Source organism: Phoca vitulina, unplaced genomic scaffold (genome assembly GCF_004348235.1).
Source record: "Phoca vitulina isolate PV1807 unplaced genomic scaffold, GSC_HSeal_1.0 scaffold19, whole genome shotgun sequence".
NCBI lineage: Eukaryota > Metazoa > Chordata > Mammalia > Carnivora > Phocidae > Phoca > Phoca vitulina.
Window position 1 is genome coordinate 4,880,869 of NW_022589722.1, and position 18,003 is coordinate 4,898,871.

At 43.9% G+C, this 18,003-nt stretch overlaps 1 non-coding gene across 1 annotated transcript; it reads right to left on the reverse strand.

Moving 5' to 3' along the window:
- Positions 1-3,086: 3,086 nt before the first annotated feature.
- LOC116640157 lies at positions 3,087-3,193 on the reverse strand. The gene has a single exon (XR_004300982.1). It is a non-coding gene; the product is annotated as a U6 spliceosomal RNA (small nuclear RNA).
- Positions 3,194-18,003: the final 14,810 nt, after the last annotated feature.

The window sequence follows — 18,003 nt, forward strand, 5'->3', positions numbered from 1 at the left end:
AGCCTTAATATACTCTCCAGGCATTCACAGTACCCTCCTCCTGCTCAGGCGGAAAGAGTGATACTACCAAATATCTAAAAGTGTTTATCCTCACCCCCAGTCCTCTCCATGAGAGATGATCTGGCCCATTAAACAGAGAAGTGAAAAAGTCCCTTGACTTCTCTTTCTCAGTCTGGGAAAGACTTGTGACACCGAAGTGCCTTGTTTACAATCCCCACGTACCACATTGCTCTTGGCAGCTGATGCTGTTTAGCTGCTGATTAAAAGACACATATTTTACACAAAACAGCATATCCCGAGTCAAAGGGATTTTGAATATTACTTTGAACTGGCTTTATCACGAGTACATAGGAGGAATTCGCTGTAAGTGAGAAGGGAGGTAAAGACTCCATGAAGGTAGAAGATAGCATCAGAGACAATAAAATGGCAATCAGGAGGTAGGTTTGTAAATAGCAGGGTGGATATAGGAAAGGCCACTGTCTGTTGTCCTGGTTCTCCACACCAAGCTGGGCAGAAGCAGTCAATCTGAGAAAAGAGCTACTATATCCAATCCTATTTCGGTGAGAAAAAAACTCACTTAGAGGAAAGTTAGATGAGATTTAGGAAACATATTCTCAACCCAGAGACATTTCACTGGAGCAGCTCTAGTTAACCTTAACAGGGATTATAGATCTCCATTCATCATTCTAACCAGGAAGAAAACAGACTGTAGGCAGGAGGCCAGATTGAAGATATAACATGTGATTTTTAAAAAACTCATTGTCTTAGTCAAATTATCTAAAAAATAAAACCTGAGGCAAAGATCTCTTGTTAAGACTGTGTTGGAAGGTGCAATCCCAAGACTTTAAAAAATGAGAGAAAAAGAGATAAAGCCAGGAAGGAAGGAATGCAGATACCAGGTGGTGTGTTAAGGAACTGGTAATACTTCACAAAGAAATTTGCGAACTTCCTTGCTTGTCCTACAAGTTACCTTGAAGCAGTTCACCAGGAGGGAGATGGTGCTGAGCTGCCTGGAAGATGTGGGAGGGGATTGGCCATCCATAAGGTCCAAGAGCCTCATCAGCTCAGACCTGGGTCCTGGAGCCCCTGGCTACTGATGCAGCAGGTGAGATGTGGTCTTTCCATAGCTGCACCCTCAGGAGTCTGTCCATTCAGGAGGAGGCCGAAGCCCAGGGATCAGGTGGGACTGGGGGGATGTTGAAAGGCACAAAAATTAGTCCAGTATGGTCATGTTTTAAAATTACAGAAGATAATTTTAAAGCATTTTAGGATTCAAGAATTAGTGCTTTCGTGAAGGTTAAGATGAACGACTTTCAGATGAATGAGTCATCAAATCATAATGAGTATAGGGGTAGAAATTCTATTATTAATGGGATTTATGATTGATGAAATATTTTTTATGGCTATTCAGATTGGTTTCTGGACTGAGTTTACTCATTCTTAATCAGATGATTTGTATTATAACGTTAATTTTTAAAGGAGTGTTCATTAATTTTAAAACTGCTAACCTCAATGCTTTGTTTCCAAATAGTATGTAATTTGTGCTCAGGAATATTTTTTGACTTCTAGATGCATATTTTACCAAAACTTCTAATGCACCAAGGAAAAAGGTGACAAACTCTTATCTTTCTGCACATCTGTGTGCTTACAACAAGGTCCTGTAGCATGGGTCTAGGGTAGGGAGGGCAGATGGCAGTGACTGAGGACTCTCTTAAGAGTCTGTCAGTGAAGTGAGTTTCATACATCTAAAAATAAAATAACAATTACTTATCTTAGCATATACATCCAGATGACACTTGGGAATTTATGTAGAAGTAACAGGAGGGCCTCCATGAAGCCTTCTGAAAAACAGTGTATCAAACTGTGTGTTCTCTTGAATACTTGGGATTCTAGAAACTTATTTCAGCTATCCAAGTGAAACAACCACAGTTGGTGACATCTCCATACATACGGCAGGAAGCTAACTTGTTAAGGGGAGTAACACATGGACACTATCTTTATGTCCTTTTCACGCCCCCACCACCAAAAGCCCCACCAAGAACAGTTTCGTGTTCTCCTGCTTAATGCCTATTTTATCTGAATGTAAATCTCCCTCTAGCTTCCCTATAGGCGTTTGCCAATCCCTTATGAGGTCAGGAGCTTGCGCTGTGACACATAGGAAGAATATTTATGTACTTACTTCATATCCTGCAGGACAAAAAAGACAGCATGAGAAATCCATTGCCACTAATTGTATGTAGCTTATTACTTTATCTTTAGAAGGTTTAATGTCAAAACTTGGAGGAGAGGATGAATGGTCCAATCTGGGCCAGAGCCTGAGTTTTCTACTCTCCCCGGAGTTCCGATGTCTGAGAAGAAGCCGTGTGGATGTGGGTTTGCATGTCAGCACCTGAAAGCGGGCGCAGCCCCCACTCTGGAATGAATGTACTCTTCCAAAGGCTTCATTTCCAGAGGGTGGTGGAAGGAACAACAGAGACAGCGATGTGCCCACACACACAGCCATCTGCCGTTCCAACCACATGTCTCTGCCCCCTGTTTCCTGCAAGTGATTCATCTATTCTTTTTCTCCTTCTTCAAAGATAACTGTGTAGGCATTTAAGGAGGGGAAAGTCATTAAGAAAAATGGAATCCAGAGTTCTTAGGCTGAGGTAGAGCCGATTAAACAGTCTGGAATTTCACAAAGCAAGCAGTGCGGGCGTGGACTCTGGATCTGCTCTCTCCCACTGGTGCATCATTTCGTAAGAGCTTATCACCACCCATCATGAACAGGTCAACAGAAGTGCCTGCGTGTAAACTAGGAGCGCGGGAGCTGCCAGCGAGCAGAAAAGAAGGGCAGAAGTCAGGAGAGAGATGTGGGGTTTTTCTAACTAGAGACGCAGCTCATCTTACCCACTGTCATCCATGGCTTCAGTCTCGAATTTTTGCTAATTTTCCACCAATGAATTGGATCTTTGTGACTTTCTTAAAGTTTTTATTTTAATTCCAGTTAGTTAACATACAGTGTAATATTAGTTTCAGGAGTACAGTATGGTTATTGAACACTTCCACACAGCACCCAGTGCTCACCACAGCAAGTGCACTCTTTGAAACAATATGGACGTTTCATGAGTTTGTGTGCCATCCTTGTCCAGGGGCCACGCTAATCTTCCCTGTGCAGGTCCAATTTTAGTGTATGTGCTGCCGCAGCAAGCACTGTGACTTTTTTTTATTTTTTAGCACTGTGACTTTTTAAATAGGTCGATTAAAAAACTGCCTCCATGACATGCTTTAAAGGATACCCTGACCAATAGCCAGAGACGGTGATTATGGCCACGTCCTCGACATTATCGGGTACTGGTGGCCACATGCTGTGTGGGAAGGGGATGGCGCATCCAAACAGAGGTGATCCATAGATATTTGCTGAGTTGCATCAGATTGGAGGTTCAAATCCTGGCTCTGCTTCTAGCTTCTAGGACATTAGGCAAGTTGCTAAACCTCTGGGAGTCTCAGGTGGCTCCCATGTATGCTGAGGGATGAAGAAACCTGCTTCACAGGGTAGGGTAAGGACTGAAGAGGGTAAGGTATGTAAAGTCCTGTGTAGTCCTCACGTCAAGGTAGATATGTAAATATCAGACGCAGCGGAAAACTCCTTGTCATTTCACTTCAATTTCCGCCACATCCTACACCTTACAGCTAGCAAGGGAAGGAACTCAAAGGAGGAGTAGGGAACTCTGGCCAATTCCAGTGAGGCTTTACCCATCAGGAAAGGCGCTTTCCAATGTGGCACTTGCCAGTAGGACTGCATGGGACATCATTTCCTTGTTAATGGAAGACACCGGGAAGAAGGAGGGAAGCAGAGAGACAAGCAGAGCCTGATCACACCTTCCTCCCAACTGTCAAGAGCCACCACGTCCCCTGTGGCAAGTGGAAGGCCCGAGGAATGAGGAATTCTATTGCTGAGTAGAATATACAGATCCCAGATGAGATCCAGTTCTTAAAGATGTTAGCATAATGCCTCCATTTTCTTATCTGTATAATGGGTGTTATAATAGCACTTACATCTTGGGTGGTTGTGAAGATGAAATAAGATAATCTACGTGAAGGATGGAGCATAGAAGCCCAGGACAGTCAGCAAACAGTGCACAAATGATAGCGACTGTTAATATTTTGTGGTTTTTGTCAGTATATGGAATTGTTAACAATTACTTCATTCATTACCTTATCAGTTGATCGATTTGGATTTAATAAATACTTGTTCACCCCATTTATTTATCATCAAATATTTATTGAGCTCTTACAGTGTGCTGGTACTATGCTGGGCTCAGGAGATGCCAAGACTCATTTGGCAAGAAATTTGAAGGCTAGTTGGGAGAGAGATGGGTAAAGAAAAACAGGACAAGACAAAGTGTATTAAGTGTCACAACAGAGAGTTGTATAAGGTTTTCCTGGAACCCAGAGAAGCCAGGAAGGGCTTCACACAGAAGATGCTCTTTGAACTGGATCCTGAAAGATGAGCAGCCTGAGGAGTTTGGGCTGTGAATTTCAGGTTGCAAAAAGGGCACAAACTTCCAGTTATAAAATAAATAAGTCATGGGGAGATCACGTACAGCATGATGACCCCAGTTAATAATACTGTATTGTATATTTGAAAGTTGCTGAGAGAGGGGCGCCTGGGAGGCTCAGTCGGTTAAGCATCTGCCTTCGGCTCAGGTCATGATCCCGGGGCCCTGGAATCGAGTCCAGAATCTGGCTCCCCGCTCAGCGGGAAGCCTGCATCTCCCTCTGCCTGCAGCTCCCCCATGCTTGTGCTCTCTCTCTGTCAAATAAATAAAATCTTAAAAAAAAAAAAAAAAAGATGCTGAGAGAGTATATCTTAAAAGTTCAAAAAAAAAAAAAAAAAAAAAAAAAAAGACGGGACTGAAGTTGTGAAAACAAAAGGGCTAGGGGCCACAAGGACTTTGGTGTGGGTGGTGCCCCACCATCTGCCTGGCGCCCCGCCCTGTTCAGGCCCGACCTTCGGCTGCTGCAGGGCCCCAGCTGCAGCTCAGCCCCAGCCCAGGTCCTGGGCCCAAGCCCGCTCGTGGGTGGAGGACACGCAAGTCCACCTCGCTCATTCTCCAGTCGGCTGGGCTGGGCTTTGGAGTCTGTTCTGAGCTCCTTCATTACGGTGTGAGGTGCCCACCTTATTCCTATTCCAGGCTCTCCCTGGTGTTCCAGTCCTACCCACTGAGTTTGTCTCGGTCATTCTTCCACATTTCACCTCTAAGTTTCTCTGAAACCGGAATTCTGCCTTTTCTTTTAAGCCCTCCCCAGCACTTGGGGTCTCTTCTCAAGCCCTGTCCTTGGCCTTGGGGCTCACTCCGGGCTGTTTGGTCCATCGATGGCAATTGCCTGCCAGACTCCTCCTCTTGGGGTGGCCTGCCAATGGCCTCCAAATGGCTGACCTGCCTCTTCCCTGCCCAAACGAAAACTCCCGTCGATAGCCTGTTTCAACTGCCTGGCGGAACTGCCCTCAGAACCTTCCCATCCACGAAACTGGGTTTGGTTCACCATTGAGTGAATTCCCAATGCCGCGACTACTGCCAATGATGAATGCGTTACCTCGGTATTAAAAGTACCACCACACATCAGCTTTTGAGGACACAGGTATGCCGTAAGCTCTTGTAAATTCCCCTTAAGAATTTGGACTTGCACAAGGCGTCCAACAGAAACGATCAGAATATATGTTGCTAGTGAGCCTTGACTTTGTGGGCCCAGGCCCACCCATACTGCTGAGCCCTTCATGGCGTTATGTCATCTTCCTTGACACTGCTCAGGGGATTAGGACACCAGTCATATGCTACCAGCCACCACTTCTCCAAAAACAAACTTGGGGAATAAAGTCACAAGAAGAAATGAGGACCATTTGGAAATTGGGGAACCCACATGTTCTCTGGGAGTTTTTATGTTTTGTCTTTTTCCCAACTGGAGAGCATTTTAGAGAGATGCTCTAAATTTCTATGTGCATAGAAATATTCAGTGAGTCATGCCTAGTGTTGTAGGTCTATTCCGGTGCGTGGGGTTTCCAGAACAATTACATAAGCATTAGCATAGCCAGGAACTTTTGACATTTGTGGCAGCTTAATGGAGTTCTTTTCATCATTGCAAATATCCTAATTGTTGTTTCCTTAAATTTAAAATGCATAAAACTGGTGAAGTAGTATAAATTGATTTTGAGGCATTTCTATCAAATGTGCTTTGTTGGCAGAGAGATTGAAGAAAATGTGTTTGAAATGAAATACAGGTGATCAAGCTGTAACAAATACAATAATCTAATCATCTAGCAGAAATTGCCTTGGAGCATAAATTGTACATGAGACATTGTTCTTTTCCTTCTCCCATCCATCAAGATTTCCTTTATAATCTGGGTGTCTGTAGCATATTGTTTACTTAGCATTAAATATGGGAGCTATTCAATAATACGGTTTTGAAAATGCTGGGCTTCTGAAAGCTACTGGAACACACCAAACACTTGCTTTTATTTTTCAGAAGATTGCCCAGGAAAAAATGGGATATTTCAAGTACCACTAACTAACATGTTTGTGGAAATGCTAGTTACCTTTGTTTGTTTGTTAGTTTGAAGATACTCAAGTTCCAACGTATCTTCCAATAAGAGAAACTAGAGAAAGATCCAACTAGAGCTATTATCGATTTGTCTTTTCCATCTCAAAAGTGAGCCCCCCCAAATCCAGGGCTTAGGGCCTTTCTAGGGACGGAGAAGTCCTTAGTTCTTGTAGATGTTGTGTGTCTTGCACAACTTCCTACTGGCTTATTTTCCTGCAGATAGGTTGTAGTTATGGGTGTCACTGTATTTATTGGTCCAAAAGACTGGTACAAAGGACAGGCAGGCAGAGAGGGCACTGACTCAACAAAGGTTGCCATCTGCCTGTCCCTTTGGAAGGGACAGGACAGTCCATCGAGTCCAACTCTGCACACCCAAGTGCTGTTGGATTCTTTCCACATGACCACAAGCACTTGAATACCCTTCCTCTGTAGCAAAGCCTGTAGGCGCAGAGCACTCTGGGAATCCCCAGAGGTGAGGCTGTGTGAACTACGTGGGCTGTGGTTGCAGAGATGAGAATGTAAATGGGATCACAAATATAGTAAGTATGCTTGTGACATATAGTCATCATTACAGTTTGTTTGTTGATGTTAGACTACTACGTGCCATCCAGGACTGTTTCTAAGAATCTACTGAACATGTACCCCCAGGGCTTAGGAGATAAGATGAAAAGAGGAATTTGGTGTCCTTGCCAAGATTTCTAGATAATGGGGAGGATTTTTTTTTTTTAAGAGGAAATGACATTCATCCCAGGGTTGGGAGGATGGAGTGAGAAGAAGACAGCCTTAGCGAGTAAGAAAATGCTGCCAAAACCGAGGCTGACTCAGAATGTACCCTCTAGACCAACAGAAAAGAGGTGAGGGGAGCTGTCCTACTCTGTTTCACTGAAAATCTCCTCATCCTACTGTTCATATTCCTGGCTTTCCACATCTGTAGTCACCAGGTCCAACTAGCTCTGTCTTCTCTGAGTCTGGAATCCATCTTCCCCTTCTCATTTCTCCAGCCACTGAGTTCAATCTGTCACCATCTTTCACCTGAATTCCTGCGGTAGTTTCCTAATTGGTCTTCCTGCTTTCCACCCTCCCCCAACAACCCATATCTCATCAAGGGGATCTTTTATTGTTTAATAATGGAAATTTGTTGGGAGTATTTCTATCAACCCTCAGGATAGACCAGAAGACTCAGAAATGGATAGAAAATGGTGGGGGGTGGGATAGGTTAGGTGTAGGAGCTGTTCAACAGTGTTGTCTGTGCCCTGCCCCAAAATGAATGATCTTCCATCATTTCTGGGGAATTGTTTTCTAGCTTTCTATCCTCTTTTCAAGATTTTGATTCTAAGGAGTGAACATTTGTTCCAAGTTGGTCAGGTGGCTATTTGTGGGTGAGTAGAGGGCTCAGGGCACTCAGATTTAACAGTCTCATCACACTTTCCAGTGAGGGAGATGTAATCCTTCAAAAGGAAATAAAAATGGAGTAGATAGGGGTGCCTGGGTGGCTCGGTCAGTTAAGCGTCTGCCTCCTGCTCAGGTCATGATCCTGGGGCCTTGGGATCGAGTCCCGCATCAGGCTCCCTGCTCAGCGGGGAGTCTGCTTCTCCATCTCCCTCTCCCTTCGTTCATGCTCTTTCTCTCTGTCTCTCAAATAAATAAATAAAAATCTTTAAAAAAAAATTTTTTTAAATGGAGTAGATAATGAATTTTCAAAAATCAGCATGTGCCCACTATATGTTGATTATAGAAGGGGCACCCAAGTGCAATGGTAATATATCTATTATCCCTTTGTTAACTAGCTTGTTAACTTATCTCTCTTCCCCAATAGACGCTGAAGTCATTGAAGGAAGAACCATGTCTTACTCATTTTTGTATGGCCTGGCCTCCTACAGATACACACAGTAAATATTCATTATACATTGTACAAAAGAATGAATCAATGTCCATTTAAATGAAAGTTTTGTTTTTGTCTAGTCTATAAGCTTCTGGAATTACTTTATGGTCCCCCAGCCTTCGGTGATCCTTCTTCCTGACCTAACCTGCTCAACACTGAACTCAGTAGTACTCAGTCCACTCACCCTCTGGGTGCTCCCAAAGAGAGAGAGAGAGAACCAAGAGACTATATGTCAAATACAAGATTCTTTCTGCTCCCATTCAGCCATCTTTTCTGTCACCATTTGATCTTCAGGAACTCGTAACAAGCATTTGTTCCTGGGATGCTTAGGAATTCTTGATAAGCTGATACCTATCTTACTTGACATTATACAATGAATGGAAAGAATGTGTTTTGAAATCAAACAGATGTAGGTTCCAAGATGAACCTACCAATTACTAGCTTTGTGACCCTGGATACTTTTTTTTAACTGCTCTGGATCTTGGGTTACATGTATGTTCACTGAAGATGCTACAAGGGTAAATGAAATAATATATGCAAAAACACTTGTCAAAATGCTTGTCACGTGACAGGTGTTCAGTGAACATTCTGCTTTGGTGGCTTACAGTGACAGAGGCATGAGAGAAATCTGCAGTGCTAGAGTAGGTAATTTGAACTAAAAGGAAAAAGAGAGAAAAGCCGAATGAACATAATGATTTGCTCTAACATGAATCAAACTCAATTATTAGCTTTTCACCAAACTATATACAACATACCAAAGTTTAAAAAATGTTTAGGGTGCCTGGGTGGTTCAGTCGGTTGAGCGTCTGACTCTTGGTTTGGGCTCAGGTCATGATCTCACGGATCGTGGGATCAAGCCCCGAGTTGGGCTCTGCACTCAACATGGAGTCTGCTTCAGATTCTCTCTACCTCACCCTCCCACTCTCTCTCTCTCTCTCTCAGATAAATAAATAAAATCTTTTTAAAAAATTTTAAGTGGGTTAAAGGGAGAAACAAGCCCATATATATTTCTAAAACAACAGAATTAGATATTCCACAAATTGGAACCTGCACAGGCATAACATTGGAAGAGATTTCTTCTCTAAAGTGTGGCGTTGTTTTGTTCCACTGGGATGAAGTCCTGAGTGTATTTTAAGTTGCTAGCTACTACCAGCAGAGAGGTCACTCATATGGAAACCCCAAGACAGAATAGATCTAGGATTGGAGAGTCAGCAAGCATTCAAATGAGCATGTTGCCTGGGGGATGGGCGTGGGGGAGGGGGCTCTGCTCATTAACTTTTTTCCACTCCTCTGGAATGCTCAATTTTTTTTTTTTTATTTATCTCATCAATAAAAGAAGATGTTAAATTAGGTATGATGTAATTATGTGATGTAATAAAAATTATAGTAAGGTTGGTTCTAGAAAAAGGAATTAAAGAAATATTGACAATGACTATTTTTGTTTTCTCATTGAAGAAATCACAAAAAACTCAAGGTACTGCAGTAGAAAGATAATTTGAGTTTCTCTCAAATTAGATAATAATAATAATTTAAAAAACTGTGTTGACCTGAGGAGACATAAAATCAACTCGACAGCTCAAAAGGAGGGCATGATCCCCACTTCTGTCTCCAATCTCACTCCTCTTGCCCACTTTTCTTGTTCTCCCAAATTCTAAGCTGCTCACACATGGCAGATTGTGCATATGGTCTCCTGGTGTGGGAATGCCGAGTGTGCTAATTCATGGTTTGGAGGAGAGAGAAGGTATGGGGTAGAGCCGGAAGACGGTGAGCTACAAATAGTGTGAGCCACCTCCACACCTCTCCCTGCAGAACCACACCACTTCTTCCCCTGCCAAAGGGGAGCCATGGTGCCACAGTAGCCTGAGGACAGAGAGGCTTCATTTTTCTTTGGAGAAGGACTCTTCCCTGATAGGAGAAATGACTATCAATCATGGTGCCTCCCCTTAACCTGGCCAAGGGGAGGATGCATACATGATTGAAAGTAGGTCTATCAGATGCTCTTGACCTGGAATTCTGATGTCAAGAGAAATGACACAAAAACTCAGAATGGTCCCAGATCATTTACTCTGGTAGCATCGGCCAAAGAAAACTGCATTATTCCTAACACCGGAATTCCTAGAGCTTCCCTGACACTTTTATGAAGAAGATCCTCAGCTTCTCCTGTTCCGTGAGCTACTCTATATCCTTCTAATAAATTCATTTGTTTATTTACGATATCCAGACTTAGCTTCTGTTATTTCCATCACAGAATTTGGACTAAAATAGCTTCTCAAATGCTACAGGCTCCAATATGCAATGCTAAAGGTCAAAATTTGGGAGGTGGGGGGAGTCACTTAGGGTCAAACATTCACTAAGGCACCAAGTTCAATTTTTCTCAAGCCATTCACATCCCATATGTTGGCTTTATGACAATTCTCACAAGCCTGGGAAGGCAAAGGAGCCCCATTTTCCCAGGATTAATCTGATTGAAATCACCGGATTCTCTACTTCTGCCAGTGTAATTCCAATAAGCCCCACAGATTCTAGCAAAAGGTCAGTGGTGCTGGTCTAGGTGGGAAGTTTCAATCAGTCTTGTAAGAGGCAGAGCCAAAGCCGCATGGTAATTATATAACAGATTATGATGGAAAAGTAGCCACTGCAGTTAGGTCAAGAGGCATGTAAAAAAAAAATCACTGTGTGGGCAACTTTTCAAACCGCAACCCTCCATTAGGAACCTGCATTTCCCAGAAGATCCTCAGTCCTTCATTTAGGCAGCAATTTCAGTCAGCTGGAACCACGGTTTCTGCACGACAGCAAACTGAGAAAAGAGACTGTATTTTACTTTCCTATAAGCAACATCTCCTGGCATTGGCATTTTGTATCCCTAAGATGTCACATGCTTTTGGAGTTATTTTCAGTTTTGGTTTGCGAAGTATCCTAGATTAGCAATAACCAACCTTCTCCTCCTGGAGGTTAGGGAAGGAAGGGGGAAGGCGTGCATAGGAGAGGAGGCTCCTGAAACATTTACCAGAGCCCTCCTCAATCGGGTAAAATTTCTTCTTTTTAAAATTTGTTTATTTTCGCTGCAGGTGCCACTCCAGCCCCCAGGGTCTCCGTATATTCTTTCAGTCAACATTTGTTGAGTACTTATTACGTGCCAAGCACTGTAATCTGTACCAGGCACTGGTAAACGAGGTGGGCAAGGGGCTTCGCCCTGGGGAGCTTCTAATCCGATGGAGGGAGACGTAAACAAACACAGTTTCAGACCTGCTTGGCGCCCGGGCAGTCCCTGGGTCTAGCCAGTGGGTTAAGGGGAGTCTGATGTCCTGACTTTCCAGGTAGAAATGGTTGTTTGTGTGAAGGAGCAATTAGGACAAACGCTTCAGGCCAGAAACGATCAAACCAGGCAACTGTTGATGGCAAGTAAGTTCAAAGAAAGACTTTCAGGGAAGGTCTTACTTCCACTGACATATTTCAGTATTTCTTTGTTTGGCCCATTTGGAATCTAGCAAGCGCCTTGCCTTTGTAGAATGCTCTGTGATTTGTGCAGAGCCCTTTCATTTGGTCATGAGAGGAGGGCTGCACACATATTACCCTGATTTCACAGACGAGAAGATGGAGGCTCACTCAGCTCTCCCAGTGTTTCCAGCCAGTTTCACTGCAGCCGGACTGCCCCCCGTCCTGGCCCGCGCCACGGTCCTCGCTTCTCTTCCGCCTCTCTCGTCACCATCTTTTTCATCTGGCACAAAGTCCTCTGCTAGTGTGGGTTTGATTGGGATCAGCCACGGTATTTTGATTGGGACACAGAACATGTCCCCCGACATGCACACACTCCTAGAAAGTACATAACCTGGTAATCTGCTACCATCGTTGGTCAAAAATTATTACTTTTAAACCTTTCTCTGCCTGGCTCAGAGGACAGTTGAGGAAAAGAACCCCATTGCGAGTGGGGCATTGGCCTTCCCAGCAGGGATGGTCACACAGAGCAATCCAGAGAGGACACTACGAACTTAATTACTGTTTTGCATCAAACACTAGAATTATTCATCGCAGCAACATTTCCTCTGAATTTATAACAGTAAGAGTCCTGGCCTTCCATGACCCATTGGCCTGATTCATCCGTCCCCATAAAAATTGATTAATTTCATGAGAGTAGGCTAGAAACCACGCACAGGTAAACCTTTGTTGTGATAACATGGTCTCGACTGGGCTCGCTTGGGCAGCACACAGAATGATCATATGGCCTCTACTAATGAAAGGTAATGTTTATCTAGCACCTATTGTAAGCCGGGGTCTATGCTAAGTGTTTCATGTAATTCTCTCATTCCATCTTTATGCCAACCTGTTCAGGTTGGAACTACTATCATAACAGTTTTACAGATGAGGAAATTGGGGTTCCAAAGGGGAACTGTGTGCTCAACAACACAAATCTACGCAGGGGTGGAGCTGTTCAAATTACGGGCACAGACTATTCGAGTCAGACCTTCACCCAACTCCCTATTTTAGGCACAAGGCAACAGACGTCCTGGTAGAGGAAGGGTCTGCTTACAATCACACAATAGGTCTTCACCAACTGAATGAGACTTTGCTTCCACGTGGCCTCTCCCAACTCAAGAAAAGCTAGAAAGAGTCTTCGGTATTTGCCTCCAAATTTCCAGAGGAATATCTTTGGAGAGTGGGAGTTGAGTCCATGCCATGGAGAGTGGGGTTCTGACAAACCGACGCTCATGAATCTAATGATGAGGTCATTTACTCAATTAAAAGAAATATTTCTAAACAACCATAAAGGGGCCCTTCTCCAGCAGGAGTCCCGATCCCACTTGGATGCATTCTGAGAAGAGTGAGCCTGGAGAAGGATTATCTGTTTCATAAGAGTATATTTTTCTCAAGCTGTCAGGGGAGTCATCTTTGAAAAACTCATAAGCAGAAAGTTAACTTGTAATAAGCTGATGATGATAATGCAGATTTTATTACTTTTGTTGTTTGGGCTGTCTTCCTTTTCTTCTTTTTTTAAAAAAGAGCTCAATAACCACACTGGATGTTAACAATCCATTAGCTCTAAAAGGAACATTTTTAGTTCCCAGAAAACTCATTTTACCTCCCAAATCTGAACCTGTAAACACAAAAGCCCTTTGTCTTACAAAAAGGCTTAGTATTAGTTGTTTCCACAAGATTAGCCCCATTGATCCGAAACAACTGTGCTTCAAAAAAAAATGTAGGACATTATCAGTTTTAATCATTTGTCCGGGAAGCTGCGCTTGGACTAATGTTATTTATCTAGCTGGGTATACCGACTAGGAGGGTGAAGATCAAAGCGGTTGTCGATTGTGTACCATCTACAATCTGTCCTGATCATCAATCAAGCCTGGAGCCCATGGGCCTGATGACAAACACCTTCTTACACATCCTTTTAGGATGCTGATTAAGTGGATGGCAGGGCTATCCGTAATGGCCACAGTCCCCTCCAAGGATTGCTAGGATCTCTTTTCAGGTCATTCTGAAGTTCTGCTTAGTTTTCCACATGGTCAGCGCACAGAAAGCACAAGATGCAAACACTGACATGACATGCAATTTGCAGCAATGGGCCCCTTGCGATTATTAAAAAAAAAAAAAAATCACACATAAAAGGGTGTGGGAGGAGGCCTGTGGCACTGTGCGTGCCACCTCTAGATGGGGCTGCCTCGGCCCTCTCCTGCGAGGAAGGCTGAGCTAACACCGCATCCCCGCTCCTGTCCTGCCTCCTCACTCTCCCTAATGGCAGGATGGCAGGACGGCAGCGTCGGAGAGCATGGGAAAGGCACTCCTGGGGGCGGGGGGACAGTCCTTGTGTGTTCAGTGAAAGCATGAGGCTGGGGATGGGGGGACCCACACAGAAGATGGCTCGGCCAAGAAAGGAAAAATGGAAAGAGCAGAAAAATAAATCAATGAAAATACACATCACATCAATACAAAACCCATAGGAGGCATTTACCTGAGAAGCAAGAAAGCAAAGGAGGCAATTTAAAGTAGAACAATGTATGGGTCTCCTGGGTGGCTCAGTCGGTTAAGCATCTGCCTTCAGCTCAGGTCATGATCCCAGAGTCCCCACATCAGGTTCCCTGCTCAGCGGGGAGCCTGCTTCTCCCTCTCCCTCTGCCGCTCCCCCTGCTTGTGCTCGCTCACTCTCTCTCTCTGTCAAATAAATAAAATCTTAAAAAAAAAAAAAGTAGAACAATGTAAAAGTGACAGGCAGCGCAGGGCTCCCTTCTCCCGCAGGGCTGCTGGGTGGGAGAATCCATTCCCACCAGGCACAGGATTGCTTTCCGAAGGACGCCAGCCTCACCCAGATGCTTGGAAAGGAGCTTGCAGGAAGGTAAGAGGGAAGCGATCGCAGAGAACCTGCCGGCTGGCCCCTTCCCTTCCCGAGTTTGAAAGCTTCTCCGAGAACTTTCAAGGCTGACAGCTAAATTTAATCAGGGTTAAATCACTGAAATGATGATCATGTTCTTATGTAACACAAATGAAAACGGAATCTGCCAGAGCCTTCCCTACAAAGTAAAGGCACTGGCTTCTCAGGGCAGCCCCGCCGTTTGGAAATGTTTCCAAGTAAGGGGAGGCAGGAAATGTGGAAGTCTGGTTCATTGCTAATGTCTTCTAGGGACTGGAGTCCTGGAGGCTAGACAGGCAGGGTCCACAGCAGGTGTTCTGGATCGACAGTGCTCACTTGGCTCTCAGTTCAGCAAAATTCTTCCTACGTGGCATCCTAGCTACATTCTATATTTGAGACAGCCGTTTTTCCTTAGGAGCTTCAAATGTTGTCTGCAAAAGGAGCTTGCATAAACTGTGCTACCAGGGGCTTGGACTGAATGAAACATCAGTTCCTTTTGATTTTGCACCAGTTCGGTCATTTTAGAAAATGTGCAGGTCCCATTCCAGTTCAGACTGGCTTACCACGTGATATATTCTCTTTAGACATCAGTGTTAAGTCAACAGTGCTATGTCACGTACCTTTGATGTGACGAGATGGCTGCTTTACCTCTGTAGGCGTCCTCCCCCAAACCCGTAACCCTTGTCAAACCATGAGAAAGACATCAGCTAAACCCAATGAAAAGCATCCTGTAAATTACCTAACCAGTAATCCTCAAACTGTCAAAGTCATCAAAAACAAAGAAAGTCTGAGACTGCTACGGTCTAGAGAAGCCAAAAGACACATGACAACTGAGGTAATATGGTGTCCTGGGTGGGATCCCAAGAACAGAAAAGGACATTAGGTAAAAACTAAGGACATCTGAATCAAGTATGGGTTTTAGTAAATAATGGTGTATCATTTTTGATTCCACAGCTGTGACCAGTGTGTCATGCTGTTGAAAGATATTAACAGTAGGGGAAACCAGATATGGGGAATATGGGAACTCACTGTACTATCTTCACAATTGTTCTATAATTCTAAAGTTATTCTAAAATTAAATGCTCCTTAAAAAATAAATGTTAGAAGTTAGTTTGGCTCATAGTTCTGTGAAACCAATCATTTGAGTCCATGTCAGGTTTCCACTTTGGTTGGCTTCCACTCCTCGTCCCAATGTCCCATTATTACCGATATTTGACCAAGAGGAAAACTGACACATATAGGACTGAACACAAGGTGAGGGTTCATGTGGTAAAGGCAAAATTTCTCTTCTAGAACTCCTCTCTTTGCTTCTCCACTCCAGCACCAGCCGTTATGGGCCTCATCCTACACCTCCTGCAAGCATGCTGGGTTATAAAGGAATTTCAGATGATACCTTTTTAAGGGTCTATGTCTTTCAATAGGATATTTTGGAATCCTAAGGGGTGATTTTATAATAGTAGAATTCCCAAAACAAGAAGCACTTGGTTAAGAATAAAGAATGGCTCCAATGGCCTTCAAGCCCTTTCTACTCATTGGGCCGGCCGCTTCTCAAATGATACGACGTCCGTCAGTCGGAATTAGGGCAGTGGCCATAAATCCTGATTCCTAAGGTCATGAGTGCCTGGAGTCTGTCGGGGATAACGTGACTTCTCATCCTGCCACGTGCCAGCCAGTCAGTGTGGGAGTGAGCCCTGGAGTCCGTGACAGCAGGGGACCGGAGTCAGCCTCGAAGAGTCAACCTGTACCTTGCTTTTTGGTCTTTAATAGCCTGAGATGTTGCCGCCAGCTATCTAACCAACGTCTGCAACTGCTACCATGAGGATATGATAGACTTTGGACTCATAAAATCCTGAGTTCAAGTCCCCACATCCAAATTTGACACTTCCTGGCTGTGTGGTCCAGGTCAGGTTACTTAATCTCACTGATCTTCAGGTTTTTCATCAGGAACAAGACTGGTCATTATCCTGCTGTGAAGGATTGCTGTGAGGATTAACCACACAGAGTGTGCAAGAGCCCCTTGCTCAAAGTTTGGAATAGAGTAGGTGCTGAACAAATATTCTTCTTGCTCCCCTTTCCCTTCCTTTTTCACACAGCCTGGACAGCTCAGCCCCTTCCACAAATGGCACTCTCTGTTCTCACAAGACTAGCATTTCTAATAGGATCAGGAATTCTGCTAATTCATTGATCATTAATCCTGAGGGGTGCAAATAATCTCTTCTGATTTGTGCAGAACCAAGCAAATGCTTCCTTAGGGTGTGCATGTATTTATTATATTTTGTTGTTATGCAGTGGGAAGGTCCAGTTTTATCCCACCAAAAATTGTCTGGGCAGCTCTCTTGTTGGACAATGAGGGTCAACTGAATCCAGGAGCTATGTAAAGTACACACAAAAAAGGGCTGTTCAAACCAAGACAGGGACTGTCTGCTAACAGGACACCTTGCTGCGAACGATGTAACTGTTCCCTGTAGAACTGTGGCAACAAATAAGCAAGAAGCACAGTACCTAGGAAGGCTAAGAGTGGTGGGGAGAAAGAAGCAAAACAATATATATATTTAAAATAAATTAATACAATACAATACAACAAAGTAAAATAAAATAAAATGCAAGTGGCCGGGCGGGTTGAACGAGAAAAGAACGCTCAATGCAAAGACCATCTGAAGGGGCAAAGCCTGGAGAAAGTTCTGACCTGAAACCCCGCTAGGGGCTCAGAAGGGGAGGCTGTCCCAACACACAGGCCATTTATATTTCTGCCTGGTGGCCACTTTCTCGGTAAATGTGTTTCTGTCACGCTAAGCGTCTCAGAGTGTTGGTCCTCTGGGAACTCCTCTTCTCTGCAGCGTGGCCGACTGCACCCTACAGTTTGCATCCAGCAGACAGAAGAAAGCTCCTGTCTCCCTATAACTGGCATTAAAATTAAACAACCAGACTCTCGGTGTTGTTATTTTTCACGGTCTGCATGCCGTCATGTAGACCAAACTTGATCTTGAGGGATTCTACAGAGATGTTGATACTTATGACCCAAAGGGGTCTTCTGAACCCCTGCGGGTGGGAGAGACATGGATTTTAGTGGTTTTAGTGCCAAGTGTCCTTGCTGTGTTATTTCAGAAAACTTTTTAATCAAACAGGTATACATGTTTACGGTGAAAGATTTCGGTAGTGAGGACCAGCTAAATAACTATCACCCGTTATTTCA